This window comes from Ovis aries, chromosome 9 (genome assembly GCF_016772045.2).
Source record: "Ovis aries strain OAR_USU_Benz2616 breed Rambouillet chromosome 9, ARS-UI_Ramb_v3.0, whole genome shotgun sequence".
NCBI lineage: Eukaryota > Metazoa > Chordata > Mammalia > Artiodactyla > Bovidae > Ovis > Ovis aries.
Window position 1 is genome coordinate 69,928,558 of NC_056062.1, and position 23,617 is coordinate 69,952,174.

At 38.3% G+C, this 23,617-nt stretch overlaps 1 protein-coding gene and 1 long non-coding RNA gene across 2 annotated transcripts in view; one reads left to right on the top strand and one right to left on the bottom strand.

Annotated features, from left to right (window-relative positions):
• ANGPT1 (angiopoietin 1) overlaps positions 1-23,617 on the top strand; it is a 304,237-nt gene that overhangs the window by 3,143 nt on the left and 277,477 nt on the right. The window lies entirely within an intron of this gene.
• Positions 10-22,719, bottom strand: LOC132657225 (uncharacterized). Its single transcript, XR_009595075.1, has 3 exons — positions 7,345-22,719; positions 6,524-6,908; positions 10-6,078 (listed from the first exon to the last, which is right to left on the bottom strand). It is a non-coding gene; the product is annotated as an uncharacterized LOC132657225 (long non-coding RNA).

Below are 23,617 nucleotides of genomic sequence, written 5' to 3' on the forward strand. Positions count from 1 at the left end.
AACTGAGGCTATCAGTGTAAGTAATTCATCCATTTATTCAACAGTATAATTAATCAAACACGTGATTATTATGCAGCTCATGTCATCACTATTGGGAATTTTTTTTATGCAAAATGTATGTTATCAATGCTAGCAGCAACTTAATGATAATTTATGTTAATCTGTTACCCTGCTTGATGTTTGGTAAACTGGATTCTTTTGAATATTCACAAGAGACTGGCTGTCACTATAAGTCGATATGTGAAACTTACACTTTCCAATCTCATTCTTCAACTTTTCTGGTCTTGTAACTGAACAAGATGAGAGGCAAGGTGGGCAGTGGGGCATAGAATGTATTGGTCATCATAAGTGCTAGAACTGTTACGTTACTGGTCTCTTGATGTGATAGATTTAGTTCTTGGAGATTAGCTTTCCATGATAACTTGTTGATTAACACCAACATGAGATAGGTTTGTAGTATCATCCTTACTTTTAAATCAGTAAAAGCAATATACATAAATGTTCAAAAGTCACACTTTTATTGGATGAACTCCTGGGTTGTCTGTCTAGGTTTGTCTTTCTTCTGCCATATAGCTCTTTTCAGAATTATTAACAAACCATACTAATACGTGAGAGTGACCAGATCTTAGGATAGTAAACGTAAGTACAAAAGGCCTTTGTATCTTTGCCACTTTTTTTTTTGTGATTCCTTTTTACTTTCCTATGACACAGAAATCTCTATTGTTGAATGTCTATTCCACATCCTGTGCTTCTTGAACTGTTGTTTTCTTTCTCTCATATACCCCAAGTTCACAAATACGTGTATTTAAAATGTATTGGGAGAATGCTTAGACAGTCTGTTTGCCTTTGCCAAATGGTGTCTTGTCTTTTTTTTTGATTGAAAGTATAAATAAATTGAGTTAAAAACATGCCTTGTAACAGAGAGCAAAGATCTATCTACTATACTATTTCACACTAGCTAAAATTAATGTATTGTTAGTATAAAATGCAGTTATGAATTGTCATCAGAATATTAATAAATGAAACTTTTAATGAAGTGCTTGGATAGCTTTTTTTTGATAGCACTTTTTGACTAACAACATTCTCTACTTGAATATTGTATTCTTTGCTTCAGAGAATTAGGATTTAGCATACAGTTATCTGAAACATTAATGATAGCAAGGGCTTCCCTAGTGGCTCAGATGGTAAAAGATCTGTCTGCAATGCGGGAGACCTGAGTTCAACCCCAGGGAGCCGATATCCAATGCAAAAGCAAGAGAGTTTTTATTACCAAGCTTGAGCTGGGGCTCCCACCAATACCGATGCAGCAGCTATAGGGAGGAGCCCTGAGCTCTGGGTTACATTACTTATATACGGTATTATCACGTGGAAAATTCAAAAAACGGGAGTCTCTGGGTCTGATTGATCACCTTCTGGTGAAGGGTTAGGTGTTGAGTTCTGATTGGTTCTCCTTTCCCAGGCTTGATTCGAATTTCCTGGGCTGGCCAAGGGTTCTGATTGGTTCGCAGGTGGTGGGGTAAGGTCAGGGGATTTCCAAAGGCTCTTTTCCCGGAATCTTACAAAATGGAGTAGCTTTGATTCTTCATTCCCCACTTCTCTAGGATTCAGGAACAGACCCAATCATGGGTCTGAGGTCAGCTCTATATTGTCTCCTGCTAAGGGGACCGTTGGTAGGGCCGCATATTGGGATCTGAGTACCATGAGCTGCACCGCGTTGATGCGGCTTTTAATGAAGGCCACTAGTTAGTTTAGTAAGCATGGCCTGAGGGTGAGTAGCAGTAACAAGATAATCAGGGGCCCCACCAAGGAGGATATGAGAGTTGCAAACCAGGGGGATGAATTGAACCAGGATTCAAACCAGGTTTGAGATATTTTTCTTTCTCTTTTTCTCTGACTCAGCCCTTCTCTTATCTTGGCCAGGGACTGCCTAACTACCCCCGAGTGATTTACATAAAAACAACATTCTTCCCCTAACGCAGCACATAGGCCCCCCTGAGAGACTTCATACTCAAGATACTTCTTGGGAATTGGGGCGGAGGTCTCTTTCTTCTGTAACTTCTTCCTGCTGTGCATGGGCGTAGGCCTGCCTAATAGAGCAGAAGTCTCTCTCTCTACCTGATCTAAGTTGGGGTGTTCCACATCTGAAACCAACTTCCACCCTCGTAGTAACAGCAATTTAGTTGGCCCCTCTCAGAGATGAAATAGACAAGGGCCAAACAGGAGACCTAACAGGATGGTCATCTCTGGTCCTGGAAACAGAAGGCAACATTTGGGGTGAGGGTTGCAGTGTTTGTGACTGCTTCTGATTGGTTGGTGGTGAGGCAACAGAGCTGTGCTCCAGGAATCTTGTGTTCAGTCTGAAGTTACCATCTTCCACCTGGGTGGGGGCTCAAAGACATTGTTATGCATATTTCTTTGAGTAGGAACCAGGACTCTGTCTGGAGGCTGTACCAACCTTTGATTGTTTCTGTTTTTGCATCCCCTCCCTTCCCTGATTAGCAATTGTTTGAAACCAAGCTTTGGAATTCAGGAAGGTCAAGGAGGCTGAACAAAGTCTAAGAAATGGAGAACACAGAACAGATCTGTACTCCCGATCCCCACAGAGTCCTGCTCAGTTTTAATTTTAGGGAACTAGGCAACTATGATTGTGATAACTTTCTGTCAAAATGGGGCATAGGACTGCCCCAGCTTGGAGTATAGACACTGAATTGGAAGTATTTCTGAGTTCCAAGTTCTAGATCTGAGTCTTGTATGATTAAAATCCTAATCTCTTGGTCTGCCATTTTGGTGTAACAGACCCAATTAGAAGTAGTTGTAGGAGTGATAACTGGAAATTAATAGACAAAATCAATCTCATTTCTTTTTAGAAGAATAGGCCTGAAACCCAGTCTGGACCTGGCACTTCAGGGAGACTTGTAACCATGTAGCCAGTTGCCTAGTTTTATAAAAAGTAAGGTTACTAGCTTCCAGCAGACATTGTTTTGAAAATGGTGGCATCCAAGCCTGACACGACTCAGAAAACTCAAGTGTTTAGCAATACAAGGTCTAATCTGAAAGTACACCCATAGCATCACCTAGTTATTTCTCAGGATATCTGAACCATAGCTACTCTATTTTGACTTTTAATTGTAAACTTTTCTTTAATAGCCAAAGCAGATTTCACCGTTAATGACGTCAGTGTTTCTCTAGGTATGAGAAGATGCAAGAATTGGGACTCATAAAATCTTCTCCTGAAAAGATCTAACTATCTGAAGGCCTGTTCTACCAGCTTTTCCCAGAGCACAGAGTGCCTCATTCCTGATTTTCACCCTGAACTCCTTTCAGGGGCGTTGAAAGTCAGCAGTTGCAGTGGCCATGATTTAATCTTTGTAGATGCAGATGGCGAGTGTCAGTTTTCAGTTAGCAGAGCCCCTTTTTGCTCATAAACTTGACCATGATTATGAGGGGGGCACTGTATGACCATTCTATCCCATGGTGCTGAGAATGTCCATTCTCAGGTTTGGCAAAGATTCTGTTGACAGGCCACTCAATGTGCTGTTACTGGACTAGGCCATAAAACAGTATCCAAAATTCTCTGGACAACCTGTCTTACTAGCTTTTTGGTCCAGGAAAATATTCCCTCTTGTTGCTTCTTGCCATATCTAGAGTTACACTGTTACCATCATTGATGTCATATGGGACTGTATATTATTCTATTAGAGGCCTCACACACATATTTGACAGTGTAAGAAACAGCGATTTTGTTAAACAGGTGAAATACAAATAACATAGCCAGCAGTATTAGTAAAGCCACAAGTAAGACTTATGTTAAGAACTTCCATTAGATGTAGCCCAGTATATCTTCAGGTCATCTGACTTAGTCTTCCCTGTAGAATCTTTATCTTCCAGGGTAATTATATATTGGCACCATCTATAAGGCACATAACCCAGTTTTCTAGTGTCACTAGACTGATTATCTTTAGTATGATTTAATTTTTTTTTAAAGTAAATTTTCTCAGGGCCAACCAGTGAGAGTCTGGTAGTAGAGAAATTTACCAAGGTAACCCAGAACTAGACACAGGTAATTGGCCACAAACCCAACAGTTGGATTGATTTTTAAAACTAGCATAGGATCAGGCCTATGATAGAAAAGCATTTGACTTATATGCAAAGGTCTAAGAAGTCAAGAAAACATAAATGATCATACGAATCAGGTCCAGCATCTCGGGGAAGCTGTCTACCTCTGATGTCGTCATCTTCTCATCCTGGTGTAGTGTAGTTTCTCCTGATAAAAGAGTCCTTCCATCCATGTTGGAGACAGTCCCTTAAATTATGTCTTTTTCCAGTTCTGGTTGTAGGTCATGAGGCATCTGATCTTCATCCAAAGATAGATTACTGAGATAAGCTTCAGAAACAAACTTAGGGTGTTCTTCAAGAATTCAATTAAATTTTACATTAATATCACATAACAGCAAAGAACTATCTAAGACATAAGTCTTACTAGATGCAGACCTCCATTAACAAACTGGTATTTAACATTTTGAAATATCTTTTTCTCCTTAAAGTTACCCTTATTTTTATTAAATATAACCAAACTAAGGCTAGTTTGTTTGCAAAATAGGTCTGTTCTCACTGATTTTGGTCTGATGATTTTTATAACCACAATTGATCATAGGCTTTTTATTTTGCTGAAACATTTATAGAGTCTCAGACTGAACTTTTAAAATAAAACAGGGCTGGGAAACTCACACCAAAGACTTATCACAGATTTTTCCTAACAAATCTAGGTGAATTCTTCCCTTTTTAAGATCTCAAAAATTTCTTGAGATTTTTGTATCTGTGAGATAACCTTCCTAACTCATTTGATAAACTTACTGGAAACCTAAGAACTTCCAATTTTTGGAGGAGTCAGATAGAAAATATAATTGTTTTGTTTATAACATTTAATTTTACCAAAGTATTGTCATAATTAGTTTGAGAGGAAGATTTCCCCTACTCCCTGAAAACATAAGTATCAACCCCATAATTTTTCAGATAGAAACCACAAAAGTTATAAGCATATTCACTGGTTCATTCAGTCCTTTTGCTAACTTTTGTGAAGTCATCAGGTTTTCCATTAAAATACCAGGACATATCAGAATGTTAAAAACTCCATATAATTTTTAGGATATCTGTATTAGTAATTTTACCATACATTATAACCTGAGCGAATTTATTACTCATCTGATAATCTTTTCCATGTAATTTAACCAACCAAATAAGCACAGTTTAATATCTCTCTTTGGGATGTTCCAGGGGCCCTCTGAAACATCCCAAAGTTAGCTAGAGATCAAAAGAACTTCAAAAGAGTTCTATTTAGGAAGTTTTATCAAAGAGATCAATTAAAAGGGTTTAGAACATTTGGTCAGATTTTAAGTTACACCAGTCTGGAGAGACTATTTTAGACGGATATTTTTAAAGAATAATTATTCTTAATAGAGTTTATATAAAAGCTCATATCTCATTTACATTTTTTAGAAGTTTTTTTTTTACTTGAGGTAATTTTCTTGTTGACAAACTTGTAACAGATATAATATTTAACTCATATTAAACCTAGGTACAATGAAAATATTTTACTTAACGTTAAGTACTCTAAGACATGTCTATATTAAATAGGTCAACAAACAAACATTAATATCAGGTATTTAACACTGAATATTTCCCAGTTCACATAAACCTGGAATTTATTGTTTAATTTAGAATTACTTGATTTGTAAGCGCTTACCTTTTTATAAGCCAAGTAAAAGAGCTCGTATATAAAAATATTACCAAGACATATTTAGACAGACACAGTGTAAGATCTAGCTTCAAGTCTTTTTTTTTTCCTTTTTCCTCAGTGTCAGGAGTTAGAGATGGTCTAGATAAGTGTTCCTGAGAGCCCTGGTTTCAAGGCACAGGGAAAGCAAATCAAGTTTTAATAAAATGGCGGCAGGTCTAAACCACATGGTTGCCAGACAAAGCAAAATTTCCTTTTCCAGGGGATCTTCTCGACCTAGGGATCGAACCCAGGTCTCCCATATTGCAGGCAGACGCTTTAACCTCGGCTCCACCAGAGAAGCCCTTAAATACAAGAATACAGTCTCTCAGAAAACCTCCTATAGAGACACAGAACTTCAGATCCAAGTACTAACATCAAAGATTTCAAGGAAGGAAAGGAAGCCAGGTTGAAAAAGAAGGGAGAGGAGGCGGGAGAGGGGGGACAAAAGGGGTGGCCTTACAGACGTCTCCTGCCACCTACAGATACCCAGGTGTTACAGGACTTTCCCCTGGGCCTCCAGAGAAGGGAGACTGGAACTCGGCCCTACCAGAAATCAGAACCAGAATTCGAGTTCTCTGCCAAGAGGAGGTGATCAGTCTCCAATCCTCAGCTCAGGCTGAGGGCCCTTCGACCAGATTCCTGCATCCAGGACTGGGAGACTAGAAAAACAGGGAAGGATAGGAAGGGTTAAGGAGAGGAGATAGAGAGAGAAGGGGAGAGAGATCAATAAAGTCTCTTGTTCCTTACCGGTTGGGGCACTCTGGCCAGTTGTCCGCATCAGGAGGAGACCAGGGACAAAAGGGTCCCAGTTGCGGCCGCTGGGTCTGGTCCATTGACAGGCAAGCTGGCCCCTGAGTACCCCGAGTGGTCAGGATGTCAGTCTCGGCGAAGAAGAGTCCCCGCCAGAGTCACCATTTGTTGCAGGAAGAGGTACCCCTTCCAGGGCCCGAAACTGGGCTCTTGTCTTACACTTGGAAATGAATTGTCCGAGGAGACACATGTGCTGACAAAGGGAACTTGGTCAGGGTGTCCGATCTGCGGTCAGAAGATGATATCTCGGACTCGGTGTACAGTTCCCAAGTCAGAGGTGCCTTCTGAGGGCCAGCCTACATGGAAGGTCGGCCATTCTGCACTGCAAAAGGTAATTAATTTATTCCTTTTAATTTCTATACTGAGGTCATGAGCGCGCATCTTGACTTCCTTAAAATTATCAGTAACCAAGGATAGAGGTGTGGGGCTAGAATGGCGTTGCCCCATCGTCCCTGGATCAGTCAGATGTTGGTAAATTAACACAGACAATACGAACAGCCACACAGACAGAGAGACAGGAGAAATACACCTCCAGGAGTCTAGAGGTAAAACCGAATGATGATGGCCTCCGGCCATTCAGTGGGAGTGACCCACTATCGTCTACAGAGAACAGGGGCACTCCGTCCCCCCATGCCGAGGTCGGGGACGTCTCCCAACGACCGCCACCGGTGACTCTCTGGCGTGTCCACCTGAGTCATATACCGGTCTCAGAAACCAGGCCCTACCAGGAGTGAAAAGAAAGACAGAAAAAAGCTTACCAGCTGCAGATGACTCTCCAGATTGGTCTTCCCATGGAGCTGGTGGGAGATCCCGGAGGAGCCCTCAAATGTTATGTCCAAGTCGCGAAATCTCCCAATGACCATCAGGGAGCCGATATCCGATGCAAACGCAAGAGAGTTTTTATTACCAAGCTCGAGCTGGGGCTCCCACCGATACCACCGATACCAAGGCAGCAGCTATAGGGAGGAGCCCTGAGCTCTGGGTTACATTGCTTATATAGGGTATTATTGCGCAAAAAATTCGAAAAATGGGAGTCTCCGGGTCTGATTGGTCACCTTCTGGTGAAGGGTTAGGTGTTGAGTTCTGATTGGTTCTCCTTTCCCGGGCTTGATTCGAATTTCCTGGGCTGGCCAAAGGTTCTGATTGGTTCACAGGTGGTGGGGTGAGGTCAGGGGATTTCCAAAGGCTCTTTTCCCGGAACCTTACAAAATGGAGTAGCTTTGATTCTTCAGACTGAGTGACTAAGCACAGCACAGCAATGATGGTGATAATCTTTTTTTAAAAAACCCTTGTATTACACCTATCAACTCATATTAATATCTACTAGAGTGTGACTTCCTTGTGTGTTTGTCCAGTGTCATTTCCCCAGGGCTTAGAGTAGTATATCATCCGTGTGTGTGTGTGTGTGTGTGTGTGTGTGTGCTTAGTCACTCAGTCATGTCTGACTCTCTGTGACCCCATGGACTGTAGCCCGCCAGGCTCCTCTGTCTATGGGGGTTCTCCTGGCAAGAATACTGGAGTGGTTGCCATGTCCTCCTCCAGGAGATCCTCCATAGAGTATAGATAATAAATGTTTGTTGATTGAATAAATGAATGCATTGTCTTTGTATTGCAGTCTGCACTTACTATGTGCTATTAACATTTTGCGTATATACTTTACTTTCCCAACTATATTTTAAGTTATCTCTTAAAGGACCATGTGGAAGAGGAAAAAGAATACTTTCTCTACCATTCTAGGTTCATGACTGAGGCCTCTCTATAGTAAAAAACATGTTAACAAGAGAAAAACAAACAGAAGTTTAATAATATGTATACCTGCACCCAGGAAAACTGAATAACCCCCGCCCCCACCCCAAAATGACCTCAAATACTGTCTCCAGCTAAACACAAAAGATGTCTCAGGCAAGCCAGGTTTTCAGGGTAATGAAGATTTAAATCCATGCCTCCTCTGTTGATAGAGTTGCTAGAGGTTTAGTCATCTTCCTCTTGTGATACAGAGAGTGAGTATGTGTGCAGGTGTGCTAAGTTGCTTCAGTCATGTCTGACTCTTTGTGACCTGTGGACTGCTCCTCTGTCCATGGGACTCTCCAGGACTCTCCAGGCAACAATACTGGAGTGAGTAGACATTCCCTTCTCCAGGGGATCTTCCCAAGCCAGGGATTAAACCCAGGTCTCTTGCATCTCCTGCACTGGTAGCCTGGGCTCTTTACCAGGACACCTGGGAAGCCCACGTCCTTACAAATGGAGATCTCTCTTGTAAATGTAAATTCCTTTGTAAATGTAAATTAGAAGGCTAATTTCTACTTGGTTTTTGGAGCTTTTCCTCTGTCTGCTGTTTCTTAAAAATAATCAGCCTGCAACAACAAAAAAAAAAAGAAAAAAAATCAGCCTGAAATAATCCTTATGCCAAAAGGCATATTTTGGCGTGACAAATTCTGCTCCCTTTCAACTGCATCATGCCACATTTTTGTCCTAATATCACATTAAAAGATATTGAGTCTAGGCTATATGGTATTAATTATCCAAATTGTATTTAGCCAAATGGTCTAGGATCTTAAAAACTTCTATGACTCCATCTGTCTTCTTAATTATTCTTCAAGAGTCAGCTTTATTGCCAGTTTCTCCATGAAATGTACCCACGCTCTACTTACCCTCAAAGGCCGAGTTCTCCAGTATTATCACATTGTACATATCATGTTAGTACTGCATTTCCATGTTGTGTAGCTGTTGTTGTTTTCATTATTTGTCTTGAGGGCTGTTTGCCTACTTAAGACTATGAGTCCCCAGAGTGTAGTGAATGTCTCCTTATCCACCTTTATATTTTCCAAGGTGTCTGTTAAATGTCTGAATAATAGTACTGTTATCATCATAATGTAAAAATAAAAAATAGCAAGTGCTAAAATGTGTGGGTGGTGCTAGGTATAAAATAAAGCAAGTTAAGGGAACTTGCAACTGCTTTCTGATGCCAAAATTGGCTTCTAAGTTACTTGAGGGTCAGCTAGATCTTCCTGTGGGATGAAAAATAACTTTGTACTTCCAGACTAATAGGCAAACATTTATTGCATACAGGATAATATATGCGCATGTGAATCTAAGTAACTAGAACTGACTTCTCATGTGTGGATTGTTTTAGTGACTGGTGACTGTGCAGTACTAAACCAGAGAGGGTGCTTTCTTATTTGCACGTGAGGGGATTTCTAGAATGGGTAAAATGAGCAGACAGTCAACAAGTATGTTTTTAAAGATTTGTTGTTAAATTTGAATAAAATATTCATATATGATTTATGCATGTGCTTAGTCACTCGGTTGTGTCCGACTCTTTGTGATCCTTTGGCTGTAGCCCACCAGGCTCCTCTGTCCATGAGATTTTTCAGGCAAGAATACTGGATGGGTTACCATTTCCTTCTCCACGGGATCTTTCTGACCCAGGGATCGAACCTGTGTCTCCTGTGTCTCTTGTATTGCAGGCAGATTCTTTACCTGTTGAGCCATCTGGGAAGCCATTATTTATACGTAGAGATAGAAAAAAATGTCAATTGCTGAGAAATGTTAATAGGAATAACAATTGTCTTTTAAACTCACTTGTAGAAATTTCTCCACTAACTTCATTTGAGAATAACCCCTGATTTTCAAGCTAAATAGAGCTCTGTATTAACTTTTCAATGAATACTTCGATTTTGATTGTTATATTTAAAACTGAAAGATCCAAGAAGGCATGCAGACTTTCTGGGCCCCAGAAGTTGGGCATTTGGAGCTATAATACAGCCTTTTGAGTGTCTCTGCAAGAAGGAGCAAGCCTTCCCTCAAACTGTCTCCTCTGATGGATCTCAGGTTTTGGGATCAGGGCAAATAGGTTTTTTCCTATGGGTAACTGCAGCCCTTCCTTACTCCTGACTTCCATTTCACATTGAGCTTTTAGTAGCACTCATCTCATATGTAATTCTTGATTCGGTGTAAAGTGTATAAGAACATATTGTTCTTTTCCTTAATATCCTTATACAGTTTTCCATTATGTGAGAAAAGAATCCAGATTCTTTACCATGAGGTCCTATATGATCTGCCCCACACTCCTCTCTGGATTTCTCAGTTATTAAACCTTTCCCTCATTCCAGACACTCAGATGACTTTAGCCTTCTTGTTATAACTCCCAGCTCATTCCTGTCTCAGGGACTTTACATGCTGTTTGCCTAGCTAGAAACATTCTTGCCCCACATCTTGGCATAAATGGCTCTTTCTCTTCATTCAGCCCTTTGCTCAGAAATATTCTCTGAAAGTCTTCTTTGAGCACCATTACCTACCACTTTTCCTCACTCTGCTAAGTGATTTTCTATCATTATATTTATAATTTCTTCATGGCATTTACCACTGTGATCTTTTGTTGTTTATTGTTTGTCACAAAATTTATTCCATCTGCCTCTACTAAGCATGTAAACACCACCAGAGGTCCTTGTCTGTCTTGTTCCATACAGTATACCTTTACTGGTAGAAGAGTGCATGATACATAGTAGACCTCAGTAAATATTTGCATATCTATTCTCTCAGACCCTCTGTGCTGTGAGGTAGAGACTGTGCCTGTTTTGTTCACTAATTCTTTTTTTTTTTTTTAATTTTTAATATATTATTTTGATAGCAGATCTACTTTTCTTGCACAATGACTGGAACATAGTTGGAAAGAATAATTTATTTTTAATGACTAGAGAAATCAATGAATTCCATGGGCAAATTTCAACTCAAATTAAACATATGTATGAAAATAAGGCTTAACTATATTCTATACATTTCCCTACTAACTATGTTAATGGGAGAAATTTTAATTAGTCCTGAGTTTCCATAATCTATTACATGAGTCTGCAAACTTTGGCCCTTGGCCTAAATTCTGCCTGCTACCTATGTTTGTAAATAAACTTTATTAGAATACATCTGCACTCATTCCTTAACTGTCCACCTATTTTTAAATAAAGTTTTATTGGAACAGAGCCATACCCATTTGCTTATGTATTGTCTATGGCTGCTTTCTTTGTGTAAAGGCAGAGTTGAGTGGTTGCAATAGAGTCCAGAAGGCCCACGGAGCTTTAAATCTGATATCCAGGCCTTTAAAAAAAAAAAAAAAAAAAGTTTGCTGAGCCCTGTTCTATATCTCAAAAGGAATGTAGTATTAACATTGAAACCATTGCAAAGTAAATTGTGAGGTTTGCTGTGTGAGAAAAGGATGGCACTGCAGGAAGCCAAGTAATCTTCAGGCCTTTGCCAATTGGCAGGGATCCTGTATAAGCCATTTCTTGGCTTGGTATTGGAACATGCTGTGAGATGACATTTTAGAGTACAGGTAGATAAATTTCACGACTTTTTTGCCCCTGCCCTTCTTCATGTGAACAGAGAAATGTTTCAAAAACAAATACATGTTAAAAAATAAAAAAGCACCTGAATAACAAATCAGCAGCCTCTGGTTAAACAGTGAACAAGTCTGGGTGCCAGGGTGCTCTGTGCCTGTTTCATCTTGTTGTGACATTAACAAGCATGTTGACAAAATATCAGAGGCATTCTATTTTCAGGACTAGAAATGGGACTCCAGCTCTGCCTTTTACATTCAGTCTATTTAGAAATCTTTTCTCCTCTGTCATTTGTTTTAGATATAAATGTTGCAAGTGTTCCCACTCTATAAATGATGAGATGGGGAGGAGCAACAAGTGGGATGCTCAGCTACAAAATTCAGAGGTTTATCATCCCCTTTGCTGTATTTTATTAACTGAGGAGTTTTTGTTTTGTTTTGTTTTTTCTTCTCATTCTGCATGCCTTGTCTCTGTGTGGAAACATCAGCAGCCTTTTCCTGGGCCTTGTCTTCTTTTTTAATACCGCAAGTTATATTGTGTCATTTGCTTACATGCACAACCCTAATTACATTCTGAGTCATCCTTGCCTTTTATTTCAATACAAGATTATCATTTGCTGTGAAGTTGGGAAGTTCCAAACCCCCTTTGGTTCTAGCCCTATGGTCTGAGAGAAGGAGGGCCTCTTAGCGTTTAAATCTCTTTACAAAACTTACAAAAGATATGCCCCCTCCCTTATCACGGAGGCTTCTAAAGAATGAAGCACTCCATGGATTATCTTTTCTTTATATTTGGAGGCTCTATGCCTAAATGCTCTTCTCTAATTCTTACATAGAAATATTGTAAGTGGGAGGTTTTCAGGCTTGTTTAATCTTTTTTTGCCTATCCAAATGATCTGATTTCTTCCTTCAAACAAATAAAAAGGTAATACTTAGCTGAGAAAGTGAAGAAAACTTATAATACCAGACACGACACTACTGGTAGCTAATAATTTCATCAATAATGTATTTGGACATGCACAGATCTTTTCTTTTGACAGTAAGTATTGGAGAATATAGAGAAAAATAATGTAATAAATTATATACACTATATGACCATCAGCTCACTTGCTACAGGTCCACATTGTCATGTATTGAAGTTTGTGTTGACCTACTGAAAGTGCATGAAAATTAGCATCAAGTTGTGTCTAAAGTAAATAAGTAGCTGAAATATTAATAAAATGCAAATGAAATGTGAATGTCTTGAATTGTTAATAACATATACATGTAAGCCATCAAACTCAGTGGCATCAAATAGGTAAACCTATAGTATATCTACAAAATGGCTGAATAATTTTGGAAGGTGGTGTATTTTAAAGTTTCATTTTATGTTTAGTTTAATTCACTAAGAAGTTATACACTGTATAGATAGTCACTATTCTGTTTGTGAAAGCTAAATTAGTTGAATTATAATACTAGACCCTAAAGATTATTGGAGGATTTCTCTTCTACACTGTTGGTGGGAATGTAAGTTGGTGCAGCAACTATGGAAAACAGTATGGAGGTTCCTCAGAAAACTAAAAATAGAACCATCATATGATCTAGCAATCCTACTCCTGGGCATATGCCTGGACAAAATTATAATTAAAAAGATACATGGACCGCTGTGTTCATATCAGCACTATTCACAACAGTCAAGACATGGAAACCACCTAAATGTCCATTGACAGATGAATGGATACAGAAGATGTGCTACATGTATACGATGGAATACTACTCAGCCGTAAAAAAGAGCAGTGTAATGCCATTGGTAGCAGCATGGATGCAACTAGAAATGATCATAATAAGTGAAATAAGTCAAAACGAGAAAGACAGATACCATATGATGTCACTTACATGTAGAACCTAAAATATGGCACAAATGAACCTACATATAGAATAGAAACAGACCCGCAGACAGAGAGAGCAGACCTGTGATTGCTAAGGTTTGGGGAGAGGGACGAGCTGGGAGTTTGAGGTTAGTAGGTGGAAACTATTACATTTAGAATAGATAAACAGCAAGGCCCTACTGTATAGCACAGGAGACTATATCCAATTTCCTGGGGTAAAAGAATATAAAAAGAATGTGCATATGTATACAGCTGAATCACTTGCTATACAGCAGAAATTAGCACAACATTCTAAATAATTTCTTGTCTTCAATAAAAATAAAAGATTACTGGAGAATTTCTGTTCCCAGAAAACAAGTAAAATCCCAAATTTTATTTCTAAACCTTTAAAGATAATTCCAAAATTTTATAAAACATTTTAACCCTGTTCTTGTCTTCACTGTTAATATACAGTTGACTAAATTATAATCCAGTGGGAATTTATTGTGGCTAAAGGTTTGACTTGGTGTATGTACCCAACAGCCCTTACACCTACCTTATCTCAGTTGCACAGACATGAGGCAAGAGTTGTATCTTTATTACTAATATCACCAGTATTTATTGTCCAGTTTTACTCAGTTTTTGAATGTCAAGAACAGAGTTGTAATAAGCAGTAAGTTTAATATTTATAGTATTAATGAAAAATTTATTGAATAAATTGAGTATTTAATGACTTTTGAATGTTAATAATAGAATGAAGGTTTGATATTTTTAACAAATGAGTTAATGAATTGTACATATTTCTTACCAGTGGAGCCTTATTTCCAAGTAAATTATTAGGCAGAAACTTAAAATGTAATCTAGATGCAAAGCAAGGGAAATGGAGAAATGGAGTGAGGCCCCACCATGATCTTCTTCCTCAGCCCCTCTCCCAGAGGCATCCTTCAAGAGACTATCTGTACAAAAGAATACAGATTCAAAATAACTGCAACAAAACATTCAAATAATCAAATATTAGGCAGATAAAGTTGCCAAAACCAATCTACTGGCAGGCAGGAAAAAACACTTGAAATTTGAATGTTTTTGGCAAGCTGATGTAAAGATATCCAAATTTGCCATATGCAAATCAGTTTAAGAATATTAATATGTAAGTTACCAAAAATATATAGACTCAAAAGTGTTGAGGCCCAACCATATTTAACATGACCTAAATATGTTGACAGTAGGCAATTCTTGGATAACTAGTGACAAATTGTATAACTTATCTATTTTCATGGTAGTTTATGCTTTTTTAAATTTAGGAATATTAATTACATTGATGACTTAATATCTCAAGCTACACTATTTACTTAGAACAGAATTCATTGTTAAGGGTAGTGAAAAGGAATATGAATTTTAATTAGGCATTTTGGTATTTTCAAAATTTGCAAAGATCCTTGTTAAATATACTAAGCTAACTGAACTGAACTGAACTGAAACTTTATTTTTATTTTTAGTACATGACACCAGAATTGCCATTTTCTTGTTCACATGTGCTGGCTCTTGAGGATTTTTAAAGACATTGCCTGGGTTCTGAAGATTAATTCAGTTAAGAATAGGTAAAAATCATTCTTGAATCCACTTTCCCAAATACACCTGAACTACCACATATCACAGTATACTGGAAGAGAACAATCATATGAAGGCAATGCCTTCAGTTTCATTAACTTTGTGGAGCTTTTTCTCTTTCTTTAGAAGATGAATAATGCAGAGCTGTTTGATATACTATGGGGATGAAGACTCCAAAATTAGACCTTATACAAATTTATTATTAACTTGCTTATTATATCATAAGTGAAAGTTCTAGTTTCCTTTCTGGCTTCGCAGTGGCCTGCTTTTTCTTAAACAATAGTTGGCCCATTCTTCATTTTGGAGACTTACAAGACTTGAAAACCGGAGAAGAGAGGTGATGAATCCACTGTAGCCCCTTTTTGCTGAGAAGTCTAAGCCCACTGAAATAGATAATGAAACCAAATGCACTGTTTGTGTCCACTGTTTCCTGTGTCAAGTCTAGAGACAGTCCCACACAGTGATGAAATGTGTTGTACCTAGAGCCGGACCACCCAGGTGAATCTTGACAGTACTGCTTGCTGTGTGACCTTGGGCAAGTTTCTCTATGCCTTATTTTCATTACTAGTAAAATAAGGTAATACCACTTACATTATAGGATGATTGTTAAGAGTAAGCATAAGTCACATAAATTACTTTTCATAAGTCCTATTACATAGTAAATGTTGAGCAAATATTAGTAATTCCTTGGGGGCAGTTCTGGGTTATAGTAATAGTTCAGTGTTGAGAGCTTTTACCAACTGTCAGTCCCTTTGGAAGAATTTTACGTATATTAATTCATTGAATATTTTCAGTAGATAATATTATAATTTTTGGACATAGCAAATGAGGAAGCTGAGGCACAGAGAGGGGAGAAACTTGCCCAGCATTGCCCAATGGCTCAGTGACAGGACACGTACCCAATTCCAAGCAGCCTGGCTCTATGACCCGTGCTCTTAACCAACTATGCAATTAGATACAGCAACTCTATGATATCTCTTCTTGTCAATCTTCAAACCTTAAGTCTGTTTAAACTGTTTTTCTGTGATAGTCTTTGCGTCTAAACCTGTAATTCTTTCACACCAAATGAGTTGCCCTTTTTCAAGTTTTGCTTCAGACAGCCATTTGTCCTCATCCTACCTCTAAAGCTTCGTGGTTAAATTGACTGTGACACGTAGGTTATGCTGCTGATTGAAGCACAATAGTCCAATTCTCTCTACCCTCCCACAGATCTGTTAACAGACTAAGGAATCCTACGTCTGCAGTCCCTCCAGTCATATCCTTAGAAGCACCATCTCTTGAAGTTACAGAGCTTAAATGAATCTATTTATCTAAAAACTTCTGAAACACAGAGAAAGGCTTATAGTTACTTTATATGGGATGAGGATGTCTATTCTAAATATCTTCTGTTTAATTTAATCACCTCGCTTGTGGATTTTTCTGTGGAGAATCCTTCTTGGAAAAGCAAAAGCACATCCTGGAACTTAAAATATTATTTGCATGCAGCTTCCCTTTGTGGGTCATTCAAAGAGTTGTAAAAATGAGAAGAAAAGCCTTGTTTTCTCAGTCAATGACCTCTTATATCACTTCCTATTTTATTTATCATTGTCCCTATTAATTGAAATATTTCTGGTATTTTGGTTCAAGAACAAAACACTGCTCAGTTCAGTTCAGTTCAATCGCTCAGTCATGTCCGACTCTTTGCGACCCCATGAATCGCAGCACGCCAGGCCTCCCTGTCCATCATCAACTCCTGTTTACCCAAACTCATGTCCATTGAGTCGGTGATACCATCCAGCCATCTCATCCTCTGTCTTCCCCTTCTCCTCCTGCCCCTATTCCCTCCCAGCATCAGGGTCTTTTCCAATGAATCAACTCTTCACATGAGGTGGCCAAAGTATTGGAGTTTCAGCTTCAGCATCAGTCCTTCCAATGAACAGCCAGGATTGATCTCCTTTAGGATGGACTGGTTGGATCTCCTTGCAGTCCAAGGGACTCTCAAGAGTCTTCTCCAACACCGCAGATCAAAAGCATCAATTCTTCAGCGCTCAGCTCACACTGCTACTTGCGAGCAATTGTAATGACTCTTCTTCCTGGTCTCAGAGGCCTGATTACTCAGATGTCTGGGCCTTGAGATTAGCTGCCTTCATGGCTGATAAATACCAATTGCATGAGGTGGAAAGGCTCCAAGTTACCCTAACTTCCCTCTGTCCATTGTTCTTCATAGAGTGCAAAAGAGAAGAGAGGACAGAATGGGGTGGGGCAAAATCAAACTCATCTGTACCGTTTCATCCTCCACCCTTGCATAGTGGGACAGATGAAAAAACTTTAAGAAAAGAAAAAAACACTCACTGCATATCCCCTTGGTTGACCCGAGTTCTCCAAGGAGTGCTAAGAATCAGATTGTAGGGACCCCAAAGATAGTGATAGGATATATACTGAAACAAGAATAAATTCATGCTGTGGTGATCAAACTATTTAGGGGTGACTCTGGTCAGTGAAGTGGTCTGAAGAATTTTGGTGCCAGCAGTGACTATTATAACTTTCTCAAGTTTAAGATTTTTTCTTCATCCTCTCCATATTTTTCAACTTACATCTATTGTGTCTGATACTATTCATCTCCTCTCAAGTGTTGTGTACATGTGCTTAGTAGTTCAGTCATGTCCAAGTCTTTGTGACCTCATGGACTGTAGCCCTCCAGGCTCTGCTGTCCATGGGATTTCCTAGGCAAGAATACTGGAATGGTTGCTATTTCCTCCTCCAGGAGATCTTCCCGACTCTGGGATCGAACCCACATCTGCATTTCCTGAATTAGTAGGTGGATTCTTTAGTACTGCACCACCTGGGAAACCCTCAAGACTTAACTGACAAAATAGCAAATTCAAATTAATAGAAGTTGGAATGTGACCTCCCATATTTAGTCATATGAAAGTGAAAAGTGAAGTCGCTTAGTCTTGTCTGACTCTCTGCGACCCCATGGACTATAGCCTACCAGGGTCCTCCACCCATGGGATTTTCCAGGCAAGAATACTGGAGTGGGTTGCCATTTCCTTCTCCAGGGGATCTTCCCAGCCCAGGGATTGAACCCAGGTCTTCCACATTGTAGGCAGATGCTTTACCATCTGAGCCACCAGGGAAGTCTATATTGTTTGCTCTTTATCTTGGCACATGGTTATGGTGTGCTATATCTCATCCATATAGCAACCACATTTCCTGCCATTGAAATTGCTATTGCTTTGTGTATGGAATAAACCAAGCTATCTGAAAAGAGGGCAATGGATATCAGATGTTCTGTCCCAAAAGGAAGTATGAAAATGACATTCTATTTAGAAAGGTGTTTAGTAGCAAATAGGATGTAAATGTCTACTTTCGTTAAGCAGTATCAACATCCAAACAGATAAACATGTATATTTTTATAAATAGTAGGTATTACCATATCTAGTTTATAGATAAGCAGACTGAGGAACAATGAAATCAAGTAATTTTTAAAAGGTTACATATTTACTTTGATAGAGAATTTGAACCGAGATGTTCTGAGTGGTTAACTCTAAAGTTCTTCATTGTTCATGTCTTTTGCATTTCTCCTTCACAAATTAAAACCAATTTTGCATGATGGAGCATGGGGAAGAGATTTAATGAATGATACTTTCCTCTAGTTTTTATAGAGTTTTTATAGAGTATATCTAGAATAAATAACCTTCTTTGGAGAGTAGAATAATTTACCATGTATATATAAAAATTACTATAAGAAAGCTACTGTTCTTAAGAGAACTATTTTCTGGAACTACTCTTGACTGGATAAAAGTTTTTATTTAAAAATATGTCACAGCCAAAAATCTGATTCCGGTTTTTACATTTTTACAAAGAAGTGAATTGCTTACACAAACTGCCTAGTTGAGGTTACTGTGATATGACTGCACAAATAAAGATAATATTTTAAGCTAGTAAATTTATCTACATTTTTGCTTATAAACACAATCTTGAAGTGTTAGATTGTATTTATTTCAGGTAAAGACAAAATAAGGGTAAAATATAGTCAGTAGAGGGTATTGCATAATATTTCAGCAGTCATGAATTAGGATCTGTTTGTAGTATTTTTGGGACTATATATATATTTTTAATTTTACTTTATTTTAGTTCTTAAGTATATAAAACTAAAAATTGACCTCAGATTTATTTATGCTTAGAAAAAAAGAACAAAAAATTAACAGACACTGGTGAAGGCGAAACTGTCATCTCTTACTGACAGTCAAGATAAACTAATGGACTAAAGAGACTTTGGTTCAAATAGATGATTAAAGTTGACAATAGAAGTGGAAATCCTATACTTATCCCTCAACAAAGCTCTTAACTTAGAATTGAGTACATATTGGAGATAAGAAGTCTCCATGCCAGAGAGAAAGGGATATTATTTTGTGTCCTTTATGTTTCATAAGGACTAAAGCTTACATACCTTGAGTTCACAAATCAAATATGTGCAGTTTCAAGGGAAAAGGTCACTATGGAATTTAATTATACTGAGCGTAAAATATTCCTGTATATTATTCTAGTTTTTAAAAATGTCTTCCACTGTCTAGTTTTGAAAGTCCTAACCTAAAAAGGCGGAGAAGGCAATGGCACCCCACTCCAGTACTCTTGCCTGGAAAATCCCATGGACAGAGGAGCCTGGTGGGCTACAGTCTATGGGGTCGCTAAGAGTCGGACACGACTGAGCAACTTCACTGTTTCACTTTTCACTTTCACGCATTAGAGAAGGAAATGGCAACCCACTCCAGTATTCCTGCCTGGAGAATCCCAGGAACGGGGGAGCCTGGTGGGCTTCTGTCTTTGGGGTCGCACAGAGTCGGACATGACTGATGCGACTTAGCAGCAGCAGCAGCAACAACCTAAAAAGGTATCAAGGCAACTAAAAACTTCAAATAAACTCTGTAAGCATATTTTAAAATTGTTTATGTTTCAAATAATTTACCACATATTTTGAAAACTTCCCTTCAAATACAAAATATCTCCTGTAGAAAATGAGATTAACATGTACTTAGTCTTTCTCTGATTACTAGGCAATTGAGAAATCAATAGCAAAGAGGTGATTTTCTACCCGAAGGATATACCAGTCCTACGTGTTCATTTGATGGACACTCAGAATCTTTGAGAAAGGTGTAGTTTAAAATTTTTTATGTAGCTTTAAAATTTAGAACCAAAAAACTGTACAAAAAAAATAACAACTTTTTAATTTAACAATGTGGGAAGAGTGTAAGTTGAATAGCTAGAAAACAGTGCCAGAGGGTAATTATTAGTTATATAGTCCAAAGATGGTTATAATACAGTACTACTGTATGTATGTATATGAGTGTATGTTTATAGTATTATGTCATAAATTGTTTTACATCTAACATGACATCATCCCATAAAGAATTCTTTTCCCTTTGAATCTGAGTCATAAAAGGCAATTCAGTTTCCAGTCTGTTCACTACAATATTCATACTTGAAACCCTGAGCTGCCATGTTAGAACTCCAACTTCTTAAACCACCACGTTGTAAGGAGATCAAACCACATGGGAAGGCAGTGTGTAGGTTCTCTGGTTAGCAAGTTTCCATTTTTCAGTTATTCCAACCCAAGCTCTAGCCATGTAAGTGAATGAGCCTTCAGATGATTCCAGCCCCTAAGTCACTCTATTACTTCCATATGTGGAGTTCAAGTCCTAACATTATGGAATAGGAACAACTCATCCCTGCTGTGCGTTCTCTGAAATCCTGACTCACTAGAGTCTATAAGCCTAATGAGCATAACCGAATGGTTGGTCTAAGCCACTAAATTTGTGAGTTATATATTAGAGAAACTTAGATACATGTGCAGGGCTTACTATGGTACCCATGATTATGATAATCATTGGAGAGCTATACATTAGATACAAGCTTTGCCTTCCCGAAGCTCGTCTTCCAGTAAGGCTCATGATATGGATAGAAAGTAATAAGTGTTGGTTTTTAAGCCATTATTTTTACTATTTTTCTCCACTCTTGAGGATAAATATTTCACTTTTACATAAATTAAGATTCAATAAATGTAACTTGAAGACTGCATGTATCTTTTGTAGTCCTTTGAGTAAAATATTTATTAGTAAGGATTTCTCTAACTTCAGGGTAGTATTTGTAAAAATCCTCTGAGCCTTCCTAAACTATTAATTCAAGTCAGCCAGAAGTCCACAATACCAAAATAATGTATTCTATAGTTTATGTGACTCTTAATGTCTACATTGTTTGAAAATTTTCTGATGATTTAAAAATTGTAAATATCTCAGTGAATTCAGATTTTTGAGAATCAAGGCATGAAGCTATTTAAAAGCTATATGCTACTTAACCTGTCATGTTTAGGCTGTAAGTTTAAATCCAGATGTTTCTGAAAGCTGTTATTAAGCATGGCTGACTGGTGGTCTCCCAAATGTAAAATGAGTGAGCAGCATCTGTTCAATTCCCAGCAGTTTGGAATTTCTGCAATAAAATCCATCCCAGATTCTCCCCTTCTTAACTGATGATCCTAGGATCTGGATTTGAATGAAACAAGTATAGGAACATTCTTTAAATATATGAGGTGAACATTCTTTAAATGTATGAGGTGCTTTGCTTGTTACATTATATAATGGTTCAAACTTAGTAGAAAACAGCATAACAGTAAATACAAAGAACATAACTTTTTTAAAACCCTTTGACGCAGTAATACTACTTTTGGGGATTGTTTTCAAGGAAATAATTGAAAAGAAGGAAAAAGCAATATATATGAACATGTTCATTGATGGTACTCTGAACAGGAGTTTGGAAACAATAGATATTATTATTTATTTTATATTTACTGTGATACCTTACACGCATTGTCTCTAATATTTTTTAAAAAGTATGAAAGGTAAACAGTGTTATACACAACTTTGAATGAGGAAACCACACACAAGCTTCTACGAGCAGTCAATGGCAAAAAAAGTAGATACTCCAACACAGGATTGTATGAGAAAAGACCACGTCATCAGTGACACCATGATTGAAATTCTTAAAAATCATATTTTTACAAGAGAAAATTCTTATAAAATGTTGAGTGAACAAGTTTATGTCCCTGAATAATTAGAGTAATAGAAAATAATATCTGATACTTTTGAGCATTTAATATGTACTAAGCCTAGATGGAGAAACAGTGGAAACAGTGTCAGACTTTATTTTTGGGGGCTCCAAAATCACTGCAGATGGTGACTGCAGCCATGAAATTAAAAGACGCTTACTCCTTGGAAGAAAAGTTATGACCAACCTAGATAGCATATTCAAAAGCAGAGACATTACTTTGCCGACTAAGATCCGTCTAGTCAAGGCTATGGTTTTTTCAGTAGTCATGTATGGATGTGAGAGTTGGACTGTGAAGAAAGCTGAGTGCCAAAGAATTGATGCTTTTGAACTGTGGTGTTGGAGAAGACTCCTGAGAGTCCCTTGGACTGCAAGGAGATCCAACCAGTCCATTCTGAAGGAGATCAGCCCTGGGATTTCTTTGGAAGGAATGATGCTAAAGCTGAAGCTCTAGTACTTTGGCCACCTCATGCGAAGAGTTGACTCATTGGAAAAGACTCTGATGCTGGGAGGAATTGGGGGCAGGAGGATAAGGGGACGACAGAGGATGAGATGGCTGGATGGCATCACTGACTCAATGGACGCGAGTCTGAGTGAACTCTGGGAGATGGTGATGGACAGGGAGGCCTGGCGTGCTGTGATTCATGGGGTCGCAAAGAGTGGGACACGACTGAGCAACTGAATTGAACTGAACTGAAGCCTAGAACTCTTTAGAGAGTGTAAAAGATGTTATTTTATTTTATCCTCTGAACTCTACATAGATATTGTCATTATCTTCACTTTAGGGAAGGTGGATGGTAAAGGATTGTTTGTGTTTGTAAGTATATGCATAAAACCACTGACAGGAGCACATCCAAAACATTCACAGTGATTCATTTTTAATGAATGGAATGCTGAAATTCATGTTTTTTCATTTTCTTTTATGCCTATCATGTTGTTGTTGCTGTTCAGTTGCTAAGTTGTGTAAAACTCTTTGTGACCCCATGGGCTACAGCATACCTATCATATTGATTGTGTAATGTGTGTGCCATTTTTATAATCAAAGTAATGTAAGCTTTTTTTTCCCTAAAAAAATAGGTATATCTATACTAAGGCCAACAGAGAAGGCAGTGGCACCCCTCTCCACTACTCTTGCCTGGAAAATCCCATGGGCGAAGGAGCCTGCAGTAG